The sequence below is a fragment of the Lissotriton vulgaris genome, chromosome 2_1, assembly GCF_964263255.1.
Source record: "Lissotriton vulgaris chromosome 2_1, aLisVul1.2, whole genome shotgun sequence".
Taxonomy (NCBI): Eukaryota; Metazoa; Chordata; class Amphibia; order Caudata; family Salamandridae; genus Lissotriton; species Lissotriton vulgaris.
In genome coordinates, this window is record NC_141687.1 from 1,645,932,976 (window position 1) to 1,645,951,662 (window position 18,687).

Below are 18,687 nucleotides of genomic sequence, written 5' to 3' on the forward strand. Positions count from 1 at the left end.
CCAGAGTTGGAGCAAAGAGGCAGTGAAACACCCAGAACAGAGACACAGAGTCGAGAGAGGAGAGCGCCGACTTGCAGAGAGAGTCCGGGTAGTCAAGAAGGTAGAGAGAGGGAGTCCACGACGGCTGGCGTAAGAGAAGTGACGTCCACCCCGGTAAGATGTACAAGGGGGGGGTGATTGGTGGTGAGACCTTTTAGGTTCCGGGACTATGAGATGGGTGATGGACGGTAACCCCAAAGACTATTTATCCAAATGGTATAAAAAGGGGAAGATATGTAGAGTCGGTGCTCTAGTGGTCACGCTACGTCGCCGCGTAGCGAGAACGGCGGCCATTTTAGGTCACGCGCGTTGAGCGCGAGATTGAGGTGCCGGAGCCACAGAGAGACATGCAGCAGGCTCGGCGCTCTCCGAGTAGTGCGCAAATAATAAATAAATCTAGTTGCAAACCAGCCACGAGTCGTGTCATCATTGGGGACCCCCCACCTCTACATATGCTTTGATTGGTTTGATTCCTCTATGTTTCTGTATCTCCTGCATTTCAGAATGTGCTTGCTCTGGCTCCACGCTCCATGTTCTCTGATATTCCGTTGGAGCTGGTCAGCAGGCGTTTGGGTTGTTCTCTACTGCTTCTCCTCAAATAAATACTTAATCCAGCTAACGAGTAAAACGACTTCTTTACCACAATATCCCCTGCGGATGTTGGTATGGCCTTGCGCTAGTCAGTGATCAAATAAATAGCCCCCTGCACGTAAGTGAGGGAGGGATTTCACCACAACACACAGGGCCAAATATAATTTACTGCCCGCCACCGGCAAAATTACATACATCAGTCATCGAACCGCAATCTGCCCCAGAAACTAGGACAGCAACCACCATCACCCGTCTAGCATACCCTGTCTAACCGGACAATGCATCCAACCATACATACTTTATTCAAAAGCCTACCACCTGAACCGACCAACACTCCCTCTGGTCCTATGGGGGTCAGCTCTACGACGTATTTCCACACTGCCGCTATTGCTGCACAGTCCATTTTGTCTTCACTCTCCACCCAATGGCAAGCGTGAGTTTAGAAGTGATTAACCGGGTGGATATTAAGCTGTCATCGACGAGTAAAGCTTATGCCCAGATTTGATTTATTCACCGATCATTCCCCCCCATAACCCTAGCTTGTCCCAAGCTGTGTTTATAAACCGCCTGAGCACGTGCGAACGCCACAGCCAATGATCACTTCAGAATTCTGAGCTGTGCAATAGGATTGGTTTGATGTGCCGCCGATGCTCAAATCCCAGGTCACCTTACAATATCACCACTGCCTCTGTCCCCGACTAGTTTGTTAATAAACTATGCCAAGGGATTGGCTGTTGCTCGACCCGGAAGTGCTGAAATTACGGACAAACTTCATCCGTTAAAAGATCAACAACGGACAACCACACTAGACTTAATTCACGGATGGTGTGTGTTTAGTGGCTGCTAGGTAGCCACCTTATTCCCTTGAATAGTTTAGTTTTAAAATTGCATGATCAGAAAGTGTGTAAATGTTTCAGGATTGTTAGCGAGTGGATCGGAGGGAGGCTGTGCTTAAATTTCACATGTGCTGAAATCTAAAATGTGCAGAAAGAAAATTATCTTGGGTTGACATGCCTCGTCTAGATAGAATTCGGATTAATTTAAGCAGATTGGCGAAGCTTCCAGACAGTAGCTCTGTGATGTAGTGGAAGCTGTTGGTGATTGTTAGAAAAGTACTCACGTGTATATAAGGCGGTCAGGCTGTTGAGGGTAAAAGGCGAACAACTGTAAGTCATTTTGATCATGTGGACGGACCTGTAATAAATGTTTGTGTGTCCAGTTAATCTTGCTATATTATTTACGGCGGAACTCGGAAAGCAACAGAGGGGAGGGTGTTGATTATTTGCGTATGTGAAAAACTAAAGGTTATATATCTTAAAAATATTGTTAATTGAGTCCGCGATGGGGTCGTGAGATGCATAGGTGATTTTGGAGATGATGGAAGTGGAAAACGTATCCATCGAATTTTAGAGGGTGAAGAACGTAAAACTGCTTTGCAGACCGGACGGGATGTTTTATGTTGAGTTTCATTTCGCTGGTGTGTTAATGACTTTCCCGAATGTGCAGCTGGGTAATGGAAGATTTTGTTCAATTATGTAGGTTTCGTTCATATTAAGCAGCTTTAAATGCCAGTGGGCTGGTCATATCCCATGTCAAAAAGGAAGATCATCCTGGAGTCATTCTGGACTCATCTGATGATTACAGTCAGGCTATTCCTGCAATTATCTGGGGAAGTCATCCCAAGCCATCCTGAAGTATGCCTGTAGGACAAAAAAATTTAAATATGATGACGAACCTGGACTCATCACAAAAACTACAGTATGATGGTGTTCTGATGACTTCTACTGGCAGGGAGTGATTACCTTTTACAACTCCACGAATACTAACTGACAACTTCAGGATGAGGGATAATTACTCCAAGATGGGTTCTAGCTAATTTAAGTTTGACTGTCAATTATTCCAGGACAGTCCTATAACCGCTCCAGGATGGAATTTGATTACTCTGGAACGATCCCATGACAATTTCTGGACGAGTGTGGATTTTTCCTGGATGATCCTATGACAGCTTCAGGATGGCTATTGATTACATCAGACTGGCCCCATTATATTTTCAGAATGAGTGTTGATTACTCTAGGATGACGTGGTGAAAGGGAGGCATGTTTTTGCCCTTGATATTTGGATTTAAGCGGAGACTCCAAGACAAGTTCATTTTCACGGTCTGATGAATCATTTTTAGTTGTGGATTTTTGATGAAGGACACTAGCCATCCCTGCTAAAATTGCCAGGTTTTCAAGTTTCTGCAAATTCATCCGCGAACTTGCATCACCAGGCTGAGAAGTTGTGCTTTCAGCATGAGCTTTGTTACCAACTCTTATATAATCCAGTCCACTCTGCTTGGCTTTTTTGTCCTTGCATCTTTTGTCTGCAATTTATTCCTCTTGTAGTTCGCGTAACACCCTCTTAACTCTACCAGCGCTTCCCCGATTGCCACAGTCCATTAACATCTGCTTTTTCTCCAGTGCCCTTTGAAGTAACACCTGTTTTAGACCCTCTGTCGTGCCAGAAAAGCTTGCAATTATCTCTTGAAAAATATCCTGAATCATTAAGACACTGTTTCTTCACTAAAAAAAAGCAAGAGAAAAAAATATATATTAACATCAAAACAGAAAAGAACACATTGACCACTTGCAATATATCTTCACGCTCTAGCCATAATATATAAATAAAGAGGTATTGATAATAAAGGACAAATGTACAATCTATCCATAACCAAGTAAGTAAGTTTTCCTTAATAGACAGTACACATTGTAAGCCTGAACTTGAACCTCCTGAAAAAAAGTTGCCTAAATAAAATAGTTTATCCAAAAATGGCTGCCTTATAGTAGTGCCACAAGCTAAACGTTTCAGTCCTTTTCATAAGTGTTACATTTGTCTCTGGGGAGCAATCCAAGGCATATGTGGGGACATGCATGTTCATTTTTACTGTCCATTATTGGATTAATTAATCACAAAAACTATTTACTTATTTCTCTGTTTTTCTAATATTTTGAAAAAATGCACATGTTAACCTAGAGAAAATGGTGTCCATTGTAATCAACATAAGTAATAGAGATGACAGAAGACAATGAATTGTAAATATGTTGTGATTTTTTCCACGTATTAACTACAGTAATGCTATAAGTCCACTGAGTTAAAAATGTTGCTAATTTTCTGCATGACATTTACTCCTAGGGCGATTTTTACATACCCTCTGGTTCTGGCAGACAAAATTTATGTCTTGATAAAGGTGATCATAATAAGGAGTTATCACCGAAACGCGTCGACGCAACCTAAAGCGTATAATTCAAGTCTCCAACACCATAATAGATACGCTGATTTGGTAGTGATACTACTCTGGGGATATTAGAGCGGAGAAAGAATATACAAACCTGTATCCAACAAATATATGTTGTAACTGTTCTGTCTGCTTGTAATTGTGCAGGTCGCAATTATATGTATTGTTTCAATTTTATCTTGTTTTAGTTCAGGGATTTAGTTTAGTTATCCCTATTGATTGTTTTTTAATATATTCTAATAAATGAATTTTTAACTTTTCCATATTTTGTTGTATGTATTTGTTAAGTCATAAGGTACATTATTTTATACCTGTCTCTATATGTGCCTTAAGGGAACCCTTTCTCTTACCTAGGTTGAATAACCCTATTTCCCTTGGCCTACACAAGGGGTACCTCTCTGTTTTTTACAAGGTAAATTAGCGCAAACAGGGAATACGTAATTGGCCCCATCTCAATAATATATACAAACGAGTTAAAAACATTGCATGCACATGGAACGAAACCAAAATGATCGCCTGTTTTGCGAAAGTAGATATTGCAAGATGTTGGAATGCGTCGGACTACGTTTCCTAAATAGGGCTTAAACCTCAATCTCCACAGGCAACCAGGCCTCTCAATTACACAAATAGCAAACAAAATAAGGAACCAGCATTACAACTGCTAAGTTATTTGAAGCATTTATCCTTATGCTTTGAAACGCATCCATGAAAACTGCCAATGTTTTAGTAATTACAAGTTGCAAGGACACAAGTAATGCTCAACAATATACAATATTCACATAAATAAATGTGTTTAGCCTTCTTTGATTGACAACTTTTCAGTCGATCGAAAACTGTTCCATTTGGTCGAGAATCTTGAATACACGCAGGTGCACTTGGAACCAACATGGGACCTACAATATACGGGCAGTAATTTATTTTACCTTACGGCGAAGAACTTGCTGTAAAACACATTTTTTAGGCTTTTTGCAATTTTCCACAACTTAAACAGGCACGCACTACGTGACACATACACAGAAATACACATGCTCAAACACAAAAGGTGCATATTAAACAAGCAGGCAGGCTGATACAGACAAACATCAAACACACATAATACACACACATTGCAACGCAGGAATTCATTTTAACACGTACGAAGCATACACATGAAGGGAGCTGTGTCTGAATTTGCCCCCTTAATGAAAACTCGTGCTTTCCGAAAAATGAGGAAGCTGGTCTGGTACGGAAATTGAGCAGCTGGGACCGAGAGCGGAGGATCGATGCTGCTCTTTTTTAACAGCTGCAGCACTAACCTGAGTATACGCTGGAATCGATGAAGAAAATGGGAGTTGGAAAAATAAAGAGACCGATGCAAATCCATCTATCCCTTTAATGGCCATTGCACTCACGGCAGTCTTCGTTCTTGCCTCAGAACAATGACGTCAGTTCCGGCGCTCCCGGATGTGCGTAGGCTTTTGCTAGAGGAAGCCACTGGCTTCCGGTATATGAAAAGGTGAGGGAGCTGCTCTCCAATGAGGATCTGCGGTTCGAGTCCCAGCCATCCGGCAGACTGATGGTTTACAGTAGGTGATTTTGGCATTGTGTTCGAGGCAGCTGTGCTTTTTATAAATGTATTTTAGTATTGTGATGGAGTGAATTCGGCAGTCACCATGACGACAAAGCTTGTTTTCCTTTGCAAGACCTATTCCTCGGGTCATGAGCAGGTCTGTCCGCAGTTGTTTAAAGAGTCTAACAATCGGATTCCACTAAACAATGTGTTTATGGAAATACTCTAAGAAGGAAGTGCAGCCTGGGGGTACAGAAAGTATCATATCACAGCAGCGCCTCCCGGCATTCCGCATTCATAAAAAGTTTGGGGGTTTGTAGGGCTTTTGGATTTTAAGGCGTACATGGTCATTTTAGGGTTGAGGGTGGGTTTGTGTTATGGGGGGCCAGGTGTAATTTAAGGGTTTAGAGCATGTTTGGGTTTGGGGTGCGAGGGTTAATTTTAGGGTGTGTTTTGGTTTTAGGGTACATGGGTTAATATTAGGGTTTAGGGTGTGTTTGTGTTTGGTGTGCAAGGGTTAATTTGGGGGTTCAGGGTGTGTTTGGGTTTTGGGGTGCAAGGGTTAATTTGGGGGTTGTTGTGTTTGGGTTTTGGGGTGCCAGGGTTAATTTTAGGGTTTAGGGTGTGTTTGGGTTTTAGGGCACAAGGGTTATTAGGGTTTAGGGTGTGTTTGGGTTTGGTGTGCAAGGGTTAATTTGGGGGTTCAGGGTGTGTTTGGGACTTTGGGGTGCCAGGGTTAATTTTAGGGTTTAGGGTGGGTTTGGGGTGCAAGGGTTAATTTGGGGGTTCAGGGTGTGTTTGGGTTTTGGGGTGCAAGGGTAATATTGGGGTTCAGGGTGTGTTTGGATTTTGGGGTGCAAGGGTTAATTTGGGGGTTCAGGGTGTGTTTGGGTTTTGGGGCTCCCAGCTGCAGGAGGTCAGACGTTTATCTGCAATTCATTGTGCAATCATCCAACAGTTTGCATTTTTCTGGAAAACTGAAACCAAAGTGGTGGATGTGCTCTTTAAATAGACAAACAATTGCTGTTAAATCACCAGACGCAAAAACATCTTATTGAAAACACCATAGTACCTTTGAAGTATTCAGATGCTTATTTTCAAATCACCCCAAAGTCATCAGGAATAATGTCATCTTGTAAAGGTATCGGAGAGTCATTTACAAGTCATCCTCAGATCATCAGGAATAATGACACCTTCTGAAGTCAGCAGATACTAATTTTCAAGTCATCCTTTAATCATCACGAATAATGACACCTACTAAAGTCATCAGATACTCATTTTCAAGTCATCCTCAAATCATCAGGCTGAGCTTCTGCAGCTTGCTGATGACTTCAAGAGCTTGATGATGTCTGATGACGTGTAAATGACTTCTAAGGTAGTTGGATGATCATCCAATGACTCTGGGATGGCTTCTAAAGTAATCCTGTTTGACCTGGGATGATATGTAAGGTTGGAGCCAACGTGGGTGGTTAATGTAGTGGGGAGCTTGACATAAAGGATTGTTTGCCTGACTCATCCGTCGCTTTTGCCTGGGTTCTACAGAAAGAACACACGAAGGAACAAACGGGACCCCTTGGCCAATATACAGGTATGTCTTATTTACTATAGCTGCTATGATCTGTATACTTGAGTCCTTACAGGGACACCGTAGCTCTCTCAGGTCATCAGCTGTCCGTTCTAGAATGTTGACCGTGACAGCTGGTGACTGAGGTGAGCTGTTGTGACCTCCTGAGCTCCGCGACCATAGCTGAATCTGTGTTGGTTTTCCTGAATAAAGAAGTTGGCTTTCTTTATTTGTACACTTTTGGCGAATATCATCTTCACGTAGTTTATCCAGTTGTACTCTGATCTCATCTTTGACTGCGAAGGGTATATTTCGGACCTTACGAACAACTGGAATGTCACTAGACTTTACTCAAATTTTGTGCTTGTAACCACTCAACGCACCAATCTTCCCTGAGAAGACTTTAGGAAACGTGCTTAATAAGCCCTTGCTGAATTCCTCCTCATTTTGAATGACTAGGACGGGATCAGATCTACTGGGATCAAGTATAATACTCAGGCTACCTTGGTCCATCCACCCCAAGACGGAAGGGCTAACCAATGATATATAGTTTGCCTAAAGACTCTCTTCCCTTGAAGAGAAATTGAGCTTCTAAAACCACACTTAGATGGAATCCCCTGTAAACGTTTTGATGGCAGTGTCTGTTTTTTCCAACGGTTGGCCCAGGTGTGGCACAAATTTTCCTCCCAACCTTTACTGTTTACTATAGTATAGGGAGACTCAGAATCTGCAACTATACTTATGTCTACTCCACCAATTGACATATCACTCACTGGTTTCTTAGACTTGGTAGTCTGCGGATCATTAATTTGCAAAACGCAATTGTCTTCAATGTTAAGTCCATACATATTCACTTCATCTTTGTCAGATGTGTTGTTAGTTAAATAATCATCCAACACCACCAATTTGACCTAGCTTGAAGACCTTTTCTGACATACTTTTTGGAAGTGCCCCATCGTTCCGAAAAAAGGAGCATTTTACTTTCCTAGCTGGGCATTTCTTGTTGTTTGCTAAATGGTTAAAACTACCGCATCTGTAGCAACTTCTCCTGTCGCTGCCCGCATCTTACTGGTAACAGGTTTTATACCACTGTGTTTCTTGCCCTGTTTTGCTACAGATCTAGATTCAACCACCTTGGCCACAGTACCTTCCTCTTTTTTTCCTCTGTTATCAGAAAGGACTGTCTTGGCACACCTGCCAGTAAGCTCTGCCCACCTGGCTACATCCATAATGGTTTGTAAAGGGGATTCACCCTTGGCCAAAAGATTCTCCTGAATATTAGTGTTAGACCCCTACATAACAATCTGAACCTTGATCATCTTGTCGTGCAAATCTCCAAAAAGATGAGTAATGGCGAGATTTTTCTAGACTGAGACATAATCATCCATAGACTCCTCCTTACCGTGTTTTCTGTGGAAAAACCTGTACCTGTCAACAGCGACACACACTGTGGGTTTATGTCTCAAAAGGTGTTTAACTAGTTTAGGATTGATCAGCTTAAGTGCAATCCGGACAAAACTGAAGTGGTTTTCTTCGGAAGTCCGGAAACCCCTGAGTGGCGCTCCTGCTGGCCTGAGGATCTGCTACCCCCAACTGTAGAAAAGGAGAACGCCAAAAACCTAGTAATCGTGTTAGCTAAAACCCTTTCCATGCGACCTCCGATTCAAAATCTTATTGGCTCGTGCTTTAGAATCCTACGAATGCTAAAAAAATGATTGCCAATACTGCCGCTGAAAAGCAGAAAGATCTTACTGCAGGCAATGGTGACCTCAAAGCTTGATTATGCCAATTGCCTGTACCTGGGTCTTCTTAAATCCCTGATCCAGCGCTTACAGGTGGTCCAAAACGCTGTGGCTAGAGACCTTTTTAAACATAAACCCAGATCTAACATAACTCGGATCCTTACATCGCTACATTGGCTTCGTATAAAAGAACGGACAAACTTTAAGGCTCTTACCATCTTCTTTAAAGCTTTCCACAACGTAGGAGCTGGCTACCTAATCAAATGGGTCAACCACTACACTACCACTAGACCGTTGCGCTCTTCCAACACCAACTTGAGCTGTGTGCCCAGGATTCACCTGACGCGGACGGGTGGCAGATCATTTGCTTTCCTAGGTGCGAAATTGGGGAACAGCCTTCCGGTGGCCCTTAGGCTAAATACAGACCTACTTTCCTTTAGGAAAAATGTGAAAACTTTTGCTTTTTAATCATTAATCTGGGTCCTTCTCACTCTTTTCCTCCCCGCTATCTAGGCGCCAGGACACTCTAGCCTGAGTAGCTGTGCGCCCATTCAAATAACCTATTTCATTTAATTTAATTTCATAGTAAGTGTTAAGGTCATCAATGGCATTGGAGTATAGATCACCATCATCTGCTGCTCTAACTTTCCTATTTATACTACTGTACTCTTTGATACCACTTGCCCCCAAACAATGTAAGAGTATTTTAAAATTTTTGTCCGCAGTGAATTCTTCGTCATTATCAAACGTAGACATCTAGTCGTGAAGTACTCTCTCCACTCCTCCCACTTACGTACTTGCTCTCCCTCCACTGATAGGAATGTCTGTGGAGGCAATGAATTCCATAAGTACCCAGACGGCATTTTAGTTTGAAAGGAGAGGGGGTGGGTAACCAAGTGGAAATGTAGGAGCTATGCAGTACCAAAATAAGTACGATACTGTGAAAAAATATATATTTGCATCCACACATTAACACCATTGAAAGTGAAGATTAACATTGGATACTGGCAACAGAAGCTCTAAAATGAAAGCTATGTAACTGTGGTATAGGAAGAATCTGCCCAGAGACAGGTACTGAAGAATGCTGTCATGCTGTGCCCATCAGTGCAAGAGAGCACAAAAGTTAGAACAAAAGCGCGATGAGCAGAACAGTACGGAGTCACAAATGAGGCAACAGAAGTAGGGAAGTAAAATAGAACACAAACCTTAAAGTGACAGGCGATTGAAAACTGTAGAATCTGCAAAGTTGTGCCCATCAACGTAGACGAGCACTCATGCAATATACCTCCTTAGGATGATACGATCTTTGATAAATTCCATCGCCCTATAGATCCGATGAGGATGAGGGACAATGCGTGTAAGTTATGCAATACGCGCAATGAAATCTGTCTCCCGGAGTCCAAAGATGGCGCCACATTGACATACGTAGCGCATATGCACTAAAGACTGTAACGAAGACCATAGGATAAAGTAGAGTATCCAATATGGAGCCAGTTTGCGTTCTCCTGTGTGCATCTTATCCAGGCAACGTCAGCAACAGTTGCTTCAGCTGAGCAGGAGCATGGAATGCAGAGCGCAGGAAGAGCTGTCAGTTGGTGCACGCGGGATCCGTTGGCTGACAGTTCGACTGTCAAGAAGGTATGACTGACAAAAGAACTGCGTTTTTACTGTAAACTCCTCAGATTTCATTCACTGCCATACAGTGCTTCAGGTACTGTAAACCACTAATAACGATGGTAAAATAAGAGTGCAGGTGGCTTTGACCCCTTGTTCGAAAATACCATCACAACTGATGCCAGTGGTAAAGGACTTGGTGCGGTCCGTACACAAAAGAATGCCAGAGGGGTTGATTTTGCTTTTGCGTCCCGCTCTTTGACTCCTACGGAGGAAAAATACTCCATCATAGAGCTGGAGGCACTAGCATGCGTTTGGTGACTGGAACACTTCCGCCAATTTGTTTGGATGAATAAGGTCACTTTACGCAGCGACCACAAACCACTTACAAAAGTGTTTGCCACTAAAGGTTTATTCGCAACTTCTCCCAGGCTTGCACGATTATCAGGTCGCTTATTTGATTTCAATTACGTGGTCCAGTACGTGCCGGGTGTCAAAAATGTGGTTGCTTATTATTTTTTTTGAGTCCCATGTCAATTCATACCTCTATTCCTTTAAACAATGAGGATGTGGAAGAGTTGTGCATTGCCAACATACACAAATCTATGAATGAATGGAAGCTTGAGCAAACCAAAGATACAGTTGTACGTGATGTGCTGGGTATGCTTTGTAGTGGCTGGTCTGGAAAAAAAACTATGAAATCGATGCTTTGCAGCAGAACTCTCGTGCAAAACCAATCGCACAGCTTCTACAGAGCACGTCACAACCTTGTTTTGATTAATGTTTGTTTTTATTCCGCATTTTTCCAACATGTAGTCACACTTGTTTTACTTATGCACAATGAAACAGTCCAAATATCCTTTAGATTCACATAAAATAGTTGTGCCAATCCAGGCCGCGTACTACTTCACGTTAAGGACATATAATTCATGACAACAGCTATAATCATATTCCCAATGCATTTCAAGCCTTTTTTAGCTCTTCGTCAGGGGAAGCTGTTAAGATTAAAAAGATAAAGAAAAGCCCATGTTAGTCCTCCATACTGCAACGCTGTCATGAGTTTTCCCCACAAATCATTTTAACATTGTGAATTTTCCTGATCTCACCCGATACATGATAAACTAACCCCTGACCCTCAGTGTTTATTCTATAAACGTGCAGAGTTTACCGAACGCGATAACCTCCCCTGCTCCTTCCTCGATGTGAAACCTGCCCATATATTCGTGTTGGTGAGTAAACACTAAACACCCCATTTGTCTAAAACAACACATGCACCTCACACCCTTTGTTGAATAAATGCTTTCCCCAAATCCTTTCACCGAACACCCCTCCTTTCCCTTCATCCAATAATTACATCTTCCAGAATTCTCAAAGAACTCCAACCTACTTACTTTCAAACACTACCGGCACACCGTCTGTGCTGCAACACTCATCACGCTCTTAAACACCTCTGAGGCCGCTAGCTGCGCTATTTAAACATTCCGTTTCGCGCCACTGTCTTCAATTAAGTTGATCACCTCAACTGAATTGCATCTAATTGAATATCATGCACCCATGCCCCTTTCCGGTGTCCTAACTTTAATTCCTCTTTCCTCTCCAAAACTACACCTCCCATAATTCTCTTTACATGTGCAACACCCTGTAAACTGTGAACAGATATATGAACATTCAAAAGAGACCAATTGATGTTCTATACTCCAGTGATCATAAAATGTGCGAGATATACATAACTGAAATTGAACAAAACGAACTTGCAGAACAAATAGTGATTATATATTCATTGTGGTTCCAACTAAAAAAACAGTCACTGTTCATGTAGTTAATACGTTGTGATCAGATGGATTTAAAAAAAAAAATTGTCATGAGGGTCATTTGGGCATTGGCAAGACCAAGCGTAGATGAAGAATTGGTATTGGTGGCCAGGGATCAACATGGCTGTTAAAAGAATAGTCAGAGATTGTACTTTGTGTGTGTTGGACTTGGCCCTTTTTGCAGGGTCATCCCTGAACTTTTTGCCTTCCTCCTGTATTTTTTCTGACCTGTTGTTGACTGTTTTATGACTCTGGGCACTTAATCACTGCTGATCAGTGCTAAAGTGCATATGCTCTCCATATGGTACATTGATGTATCAATTAGTGACTTCTTGATTGGCTGGTTTGGTTTACTTGTCAGGCCCTAGTACAGTGCACTGAGTGTGCCCAGGACTTGTAAATCAAATGCTGCTGGTGGGCTTGCAGCACTGGTTGTGCCATCCACAGAAGCAGCCTGTAAAGTGTGTCTAAGGTCTGCCATTGCAGAGCCTGTGTGCAGTCTGGTACTGCCATGTTGACTGGGCAAGTGGACCCACTTGCCAGTCGTCCCTGAACCTTCCCTTTTCTACATATGTCATCCCTAAGGTAGGCCCATGGGCAGGGTGCATTTTAGGTAAAAGGTAGGACATGTCTTGATGTGTGTGGCATGTCCTGGTAGTGAATTACAGCCATTTTCGTTTTTCACTTTTCCCCAATAGGCCGGAATGGGCAGTTTGATTATAACACCTTATGATTATTCGAGTTTAGTATGCCTGAACTCCGAATGATACAAAACATCTTTTAGTGAAGTTGTTTTTAACATTCTGTGTTTTTAAAATACCACTTTTAGAAAATAGGTATTTTCTTGCCTAACTGTCCAAGCCTGCCTCTGCTAGGTTGTGTATTCCTTGTCTGGAGTTTGAGTGACAGGGGCTGGGGGATTTCTGTAGGCAGGGCGAGTCAGCACAAGGCTGAATAGAGCTATCTGCATGTAGATGGATGGGTGGGAGGAGTTGCACCTGGGACCTGAATAGGGCTGTGCCTGCCTTCCACAATGCTGGCTCCACCTCATGTGGTGCGTCTGATGTCCCTGGCCCACACTGTCAAAGGAAAGAAGGAGTCTTGTCAACAAAGTGCCCCAGGACTGAACACAACTGGTTTGGACTGGGTACAGGACCCTCTGCCTTCAGAGGACAAAGGATTTACTAGTATAAATATGGGGACCAAGACCCCAGAACGTAAGATCACTTTTGGGAAACCAGAAAAACCTTTGCTGAGGGGAGGAACCAGAGAGAAACTGAAGGAGAAGACTAGCCCTAAGCTGAATGCTATTTGGGGGATTGGCCTGCAGTGGTTGCCTGACTGTCAAAGAAAGGAGAAAGGAACTTTGTGCTACTTTCATCAACTTGTAAAGGATCTCTGAGGGCTTGGAAATTGACTCCTTCTGAAGTCTCTGGGATAACTGACTTTACCAGCGCTTCCCCTAAGTTCTTTTGAAGTGCCTGCTGTTGTGCTGGGCCTTCTGAGGGACTGTGTGTCGCAAGGAGCTGGAAGCGTGACTCACGAAGAAGAAGCATGACTCAGCTGCTGTTGTCTCATCACTGAAGAAGGGTGTTGCCACTATCGCATCGCCAGAGAAGAGTGTCGCCGTCGCAGCAGACGCATTACCGAAGAATCGTGTCGCAGATGCTGTCCTCGCATCACTGAAGAAGGGTGACGCCACTGTCGCATCACATCACCGAAGCGTCTCACATCACCGGAGAAGTGTCGCTGCCGCAGCAGATGCTGTTGCGTCATTGGAGAAGCGTGTCGCAGGGCCGGTCGCTGCTCAGACGATTCGTTGAGTCGCCGCACAACCGTCTGGCGTGCATGCATCGTTGTCGCATCAAGAAGACACCATTTTGTTTCATTGCATCGGATCTTTATCGCATCACGGCGTTGCGGGTCGCATCGCCACGGAAGCGCGGTAAGAAACCAACGCATCACCCCCCAATGCAGAGAAGAACCGACGCATTACCATCCCCTGCGCAGCAGTAGGGAACCAACGCATCGCTGTTCTTGCGTGTAAGGAACCAACACATCACCTTCCCTGCAACACTTTTGTTGTATAGCGTTACACATCCAAAGGTACATTGAACTTAGTGTTGCTTTTAAAATCTAAGGAGAACTAAGCTATTTCTACCATTTTTGAAGTAGAGTATTGTGGATTTTTGTTGTTTGTGGTCTTGTGTTAAGGTCTATATAAAAATACTTCCTTTTATACTACAACTTGTGTGGTGTCCGTCTGTGGTGTTGTCACTAGGTTACTGTATGTGTTCACAAATGCTTTACACACTGCCTCTGAGATACGCCTGTCTGCTCGTGCCAAGCTACCAAGGGGGTGAGCAGGTTTTTGTTTAGGAGTATACCCCCTTACCCTGACTAGACGCAATGGTCCCTATTTGGTCAACGGTACCTACCTCTGCCAACTAGAGACCCCCAAATCGAACAGTGTGTCAATTCAGATAAAACCCATGTCCAACTCAGACCTCTTCCATGTCCCACCATACCATGGGAGAGAATTGAAGTAGATATCATGGGGCCCATTTTTGAACACGGCAAACACGTTTACACGTTAGTGCTTATTGACCATATCTCTAAATGGCCAGGGATCAGGTTTGTTACCAGACCAGATGCTCACAGTGTCGTAAAGTTCCTTGATGAAGTTTTCACCCGAGAAGGCTTAACTAAGTCCATAGTTAGCAATAATGGACCCCAATTTACCTCTGAGGTGTTTGAAACCTATCTTGACAGAAACAAGATAACACCACATCCATTTATCATCCTGCTGGTAATGATGTTGTTGAGTTTCAACAGGGTCATCAAGGGTCTCATCCAGTTGGCCAACAATAACAAACTGGTGTGGAAACAAGAAATCCTTAAGCCACTGTGGGCCTGTCACATCGCAACTTGCAGCAGTACTGGCCATAGCCCTTTTGAACTCATGAGGGATAGGACTCCTATGTCAAAAGACAATGTGGGATGGTTGATGACTGCAAAGTGAGTTGATTGGTCGGCTGACCAGGTGACGTGTTGGCTTGAGGAGGCACAATTGAATTGCAAGGAGCGTTACGACAAGAAACATGGGAGCAGACCTGTAAGGTTAAATATTGGAGACGTGGTTAGGGTTAAAAAAAAGTGGCCACAAAGGTAAAGGAATGAACAAATTCTCGCAACCCTTATCAGTGTGCAAAGTCTTTTGCAATTTAGCTCTTCTTTGTGATGGTAGTGTGGCACTTTTCAGCGCTTTCCTTGTGCAAACAACCCAGAGTGGAGTGTGAAAGATCTGACCTGGACACTTCTATCTGTGAGGGCAACAGCATCCATGATTCATATACCTCCACCCCGAATAGAGCCCTAGTTGGTGGATAGAATGTTTACAGTGACAACCGGTGACTGAGGTGAGCGGTCGTGATCTCCTGAGCTCCGCGACCTTAGCAAATCTGTGCTGGTTTTCCTGAATAAAGAAGTTCTTTATTCTACGATTTGATTTTCTTTATTTTGCGTACAGCTGTATCTGCTATTAAGAGCGGCATGATTGGCAGGCATCGCAGATCCTGGCCCGCATCTCGTAAGCACATTTATCATTCTTGCTTGCATGTCCCCCAGCCTCATGACACTTCATGTGCCTCTATGCTGTTATATCACAAACGCACAACCACTGTATATCTTTCGGTCACAAGGGTTGGCTGCTATGCTACTGATCAACAGTAACACAACGTACCATGTATATTTAATGCTCAATAACAGATGGTTATACTTCTCAACGGTTTTTATTTTTATTTTATCTGTCTGTGAAGGATAAAAGGTGGTCTGATGAAATATTTCGCCCCAGATAAATAACTTACTATTTCTGATATATTGGGAAGAGGAAACTTCTCATCAATCACACAAGTCTAATTTCCCCACTTCCCTTGTGCACCACCATCCCTGGAGGCAGTCATTCCGTGGCTTCCACCTGTTCAATGATGCCTTCAGTGCACAGTTTTTCAAGCTCCAACTTAACATTATTACTTACACTGTAAGTAATGTTTCTAGCACGACAAGAAAAAGGCGAAATCCCTTCCTTAAGTTTGATGTCATGGAAGTAGTTTTTCATGTAGTCTACTGTTGTATCCTTACATAATGTTTGATGTTTGTTCATGGAATGTAGGGTGTGTGTTCTTGGTGTCGTTCTGACATTCCAGCTAAGGGTCTGTCTATGAAGGATGAAAGGTGGACTGATGCCATGGAAGTAGTTTTTCAGGCAGCCTACCTTGCAAGAAAAGATATCAAGAAAATCTGTTATGAGCTTTTCAGGAACTTGTTTGATACTGTTGACTCAATGCTGCGTGTAGTGTTGGGATTTAAATTGATACCCAAGAGTTTTTGGTGGGACCAACTCAAAAAAAGTTTCTCCTACTACAGGAATGTCGACCTTACCGTTTGCCATATTCTCTCTGAAACTGAATTGCCCTACAGAATTACCCAACATTTCAGTTGGTTTCACACCATATGCATTTGGCTTCTGGTTCAGTCAAACGCATACTTCCTTTGAAGAGCTTCTCATTAATCACATAGTCAACATTGCTCCATAGTCCACATCATCTCCACTTTAATGCCATTAATGGATCCAGTATCAGAGGGATGCCCTAGGACGTTATTAATGCTGTTTACAGTATGTCATTTGAAGGAGAAAGTGCTCCTAAGTGTCACTAACTTCATTGACTTTTGCACAACATTTAACTCCAGACTTGTAAAATGAACTGGAATGTCTCCTTTTGCCTCTTACACTGTGTTGTAATTAACCTATGCTTGTTTAGTGCCGCACGTGGAATCTGATTGTCATAGGGTTCCACATGACCGCTGTTATTCAAAGCAGGGTTCCATTCTGGTCAGTTGACTTCTGGCCAGGAGGGAACCGGGTCATCTTAGATGGCATAAGAATAAACTCCTTACCTGATAATGACCCGCTGTCGGTCGAGTCATTTACAACATTTTATTGGGACGAGTGGGCAACGTTTGTGGAGTATTCTTTTATCTACATCTAATGTAGTTTATCTTCTACATTCTCATGGTCATACCTCATTCCATCTTTTAGTGTGTTCGTTAGAATTGTATATGCTCTCTCTCTGAACTCTGTGGTGTTTTATTTAGGGTTGTTCACTCTTTCTTTTGGCTCGTTAAAAACTCTCCTCCTCCATAGCTAGTTTTGGTTAGTGCAACCATGGTTGTAGTTTCTGAAATATATCACAAAAGTACAAAGTTCCCCGGGGAATAATAACAATGAGTGTGTCTAAGGGAGGAGAGCAAAGACAGGGGACAGACGTTCCCTTATTGGAACTAGAAGACCTCACACATCCAGTTAGTTAGATGTCCTGCTTCATCATTGGTCTCCTGCTCCTCGTCAGACTGGCGCTGCAATGTCCGACGGGCGCCGAAGAGGCGCTCTTTTTTGGAGATCTTTTGTTCCAGCCAATAGTTGAGTGCATGTGAGGGGTCTGGTGAAGGTGTAGTCGTGAAGGTGGGGTGGTTTAAAATTAGGTGCGTCAGTCCACAAAAACTTTTATTCGCGTGGCTGGCTCCCTAGGTTAAAAGGGTGGGAGAGGAGATAGGGACTGTAAGGGGCACAGTGGGCTACCTCAACCCTCTAAAGTGGTCAACATGTTTCTTGCCTAACTGGCAATTCTTCAGGACCTAAAAGTGCTCGGTACTACACAGGTAATAGAAAAGATAAATAAATAAAGATAAACAATACAACCTCTCTGGGTCAGTGGGGAGGCAGGCCAGAAGGTCCTGCTCTATCAGGGTAACCTAGAAAAAAAGGGGTATGGTATAGAAATCAGCTCTATCTTAAATAGTGGCATTATTTCTACAATACAAGGTCACCACAGCTCTCCAAAATGTACACACCACATCGATTTAAACATAATTAGTGGGCAAAATTAAAGTGTATGCCCATGGCCACATCCAAATGGTTTGGCTATAGCAAAGCCTGGAAAAAATAGATGAAAGCATATATATATATATATATATATATATATATATACACATACATATAGGATAATAGTTGCAAGGGCTGGTGCTTACCCCAGGAGAATCCCTAGTGGGCCCCGCAGTCTGTTCCTGTGGGGCTGCTTAGTGAGGTATGATGCCTGTAAAGGAAGATAAATGCACAGAGGTGCACTCGGTTTCAGATTAAGTGGAACTGACAAGGGGAATGGAAAAACATCCAATCAATGTCACATCCAGAGAAAATAGTGGATGTAAGGATGTCCAGGCAAGTAGGTAATAAGATAAAACCCGCTGTGGAAGCTTCCCAAGCCTCCTAAATCGTAGTGAGTAAAATCACGCCCTCAGGATCTCCCACAATAAGTGGCCTGTATGGTATATCCGGCAGTATTAATCAGACCCCCCAGGATTTAGCGGCATAGATTTGCAAATTTAGCGGCATAAAAATGAAAATTTAGCGGCATTATTGCGGCACTTTATTTTACTCTTAATC

The 18,687-nt window shown here is 43.0% G+C and overlaps 1 protein-coding gene and 1 pseudogene across 8 annotated transcripts in view; one reads left to right on the plus strand and one right to left on the minus strand.

Annotated features, from left to right (window-relative positions):
* Window positions 1-1,017: 1,017 nt before the first annotated feature.
* On the minus strand, window positions 1,018-3,187 carry LOC147733007 (uncharacterized; annotated as a pseudogene). The gene has a single exon (XR_015308694.1). The product of XR_015308694.1 is annotated as an uncharacterized LOC147733007 (transcript).
* A 2,177-nt stretch (window positions 3,188-5,364) lies between these two features.
* GMEB1 (glucocorticoid modulatory element binding protein 1) overlaps window positions 5,365-18,687 on the plus strand; it is a 283,921-nt gene continuing 270,598 nt past the window's right edge. The window contains exons 1-2 of one of the 7 annotated variants that reach the window (XM_086957555.1): window positions 5,384-5,470; window positions 6,997-7,042. The gene's annotated coding sequence lies outside the window, so the exon portion shown is untranslated. Of the gene's footprint in view, window positions 5,475-6,996; window positions 7,043-18,687 lie in introns of all 7 variants that reach the window. The other 6 variants (XM_086957562.1, XM_086957558.1, XM_086957556.1 and 3 more) reach the window with 6 other exon arrangements.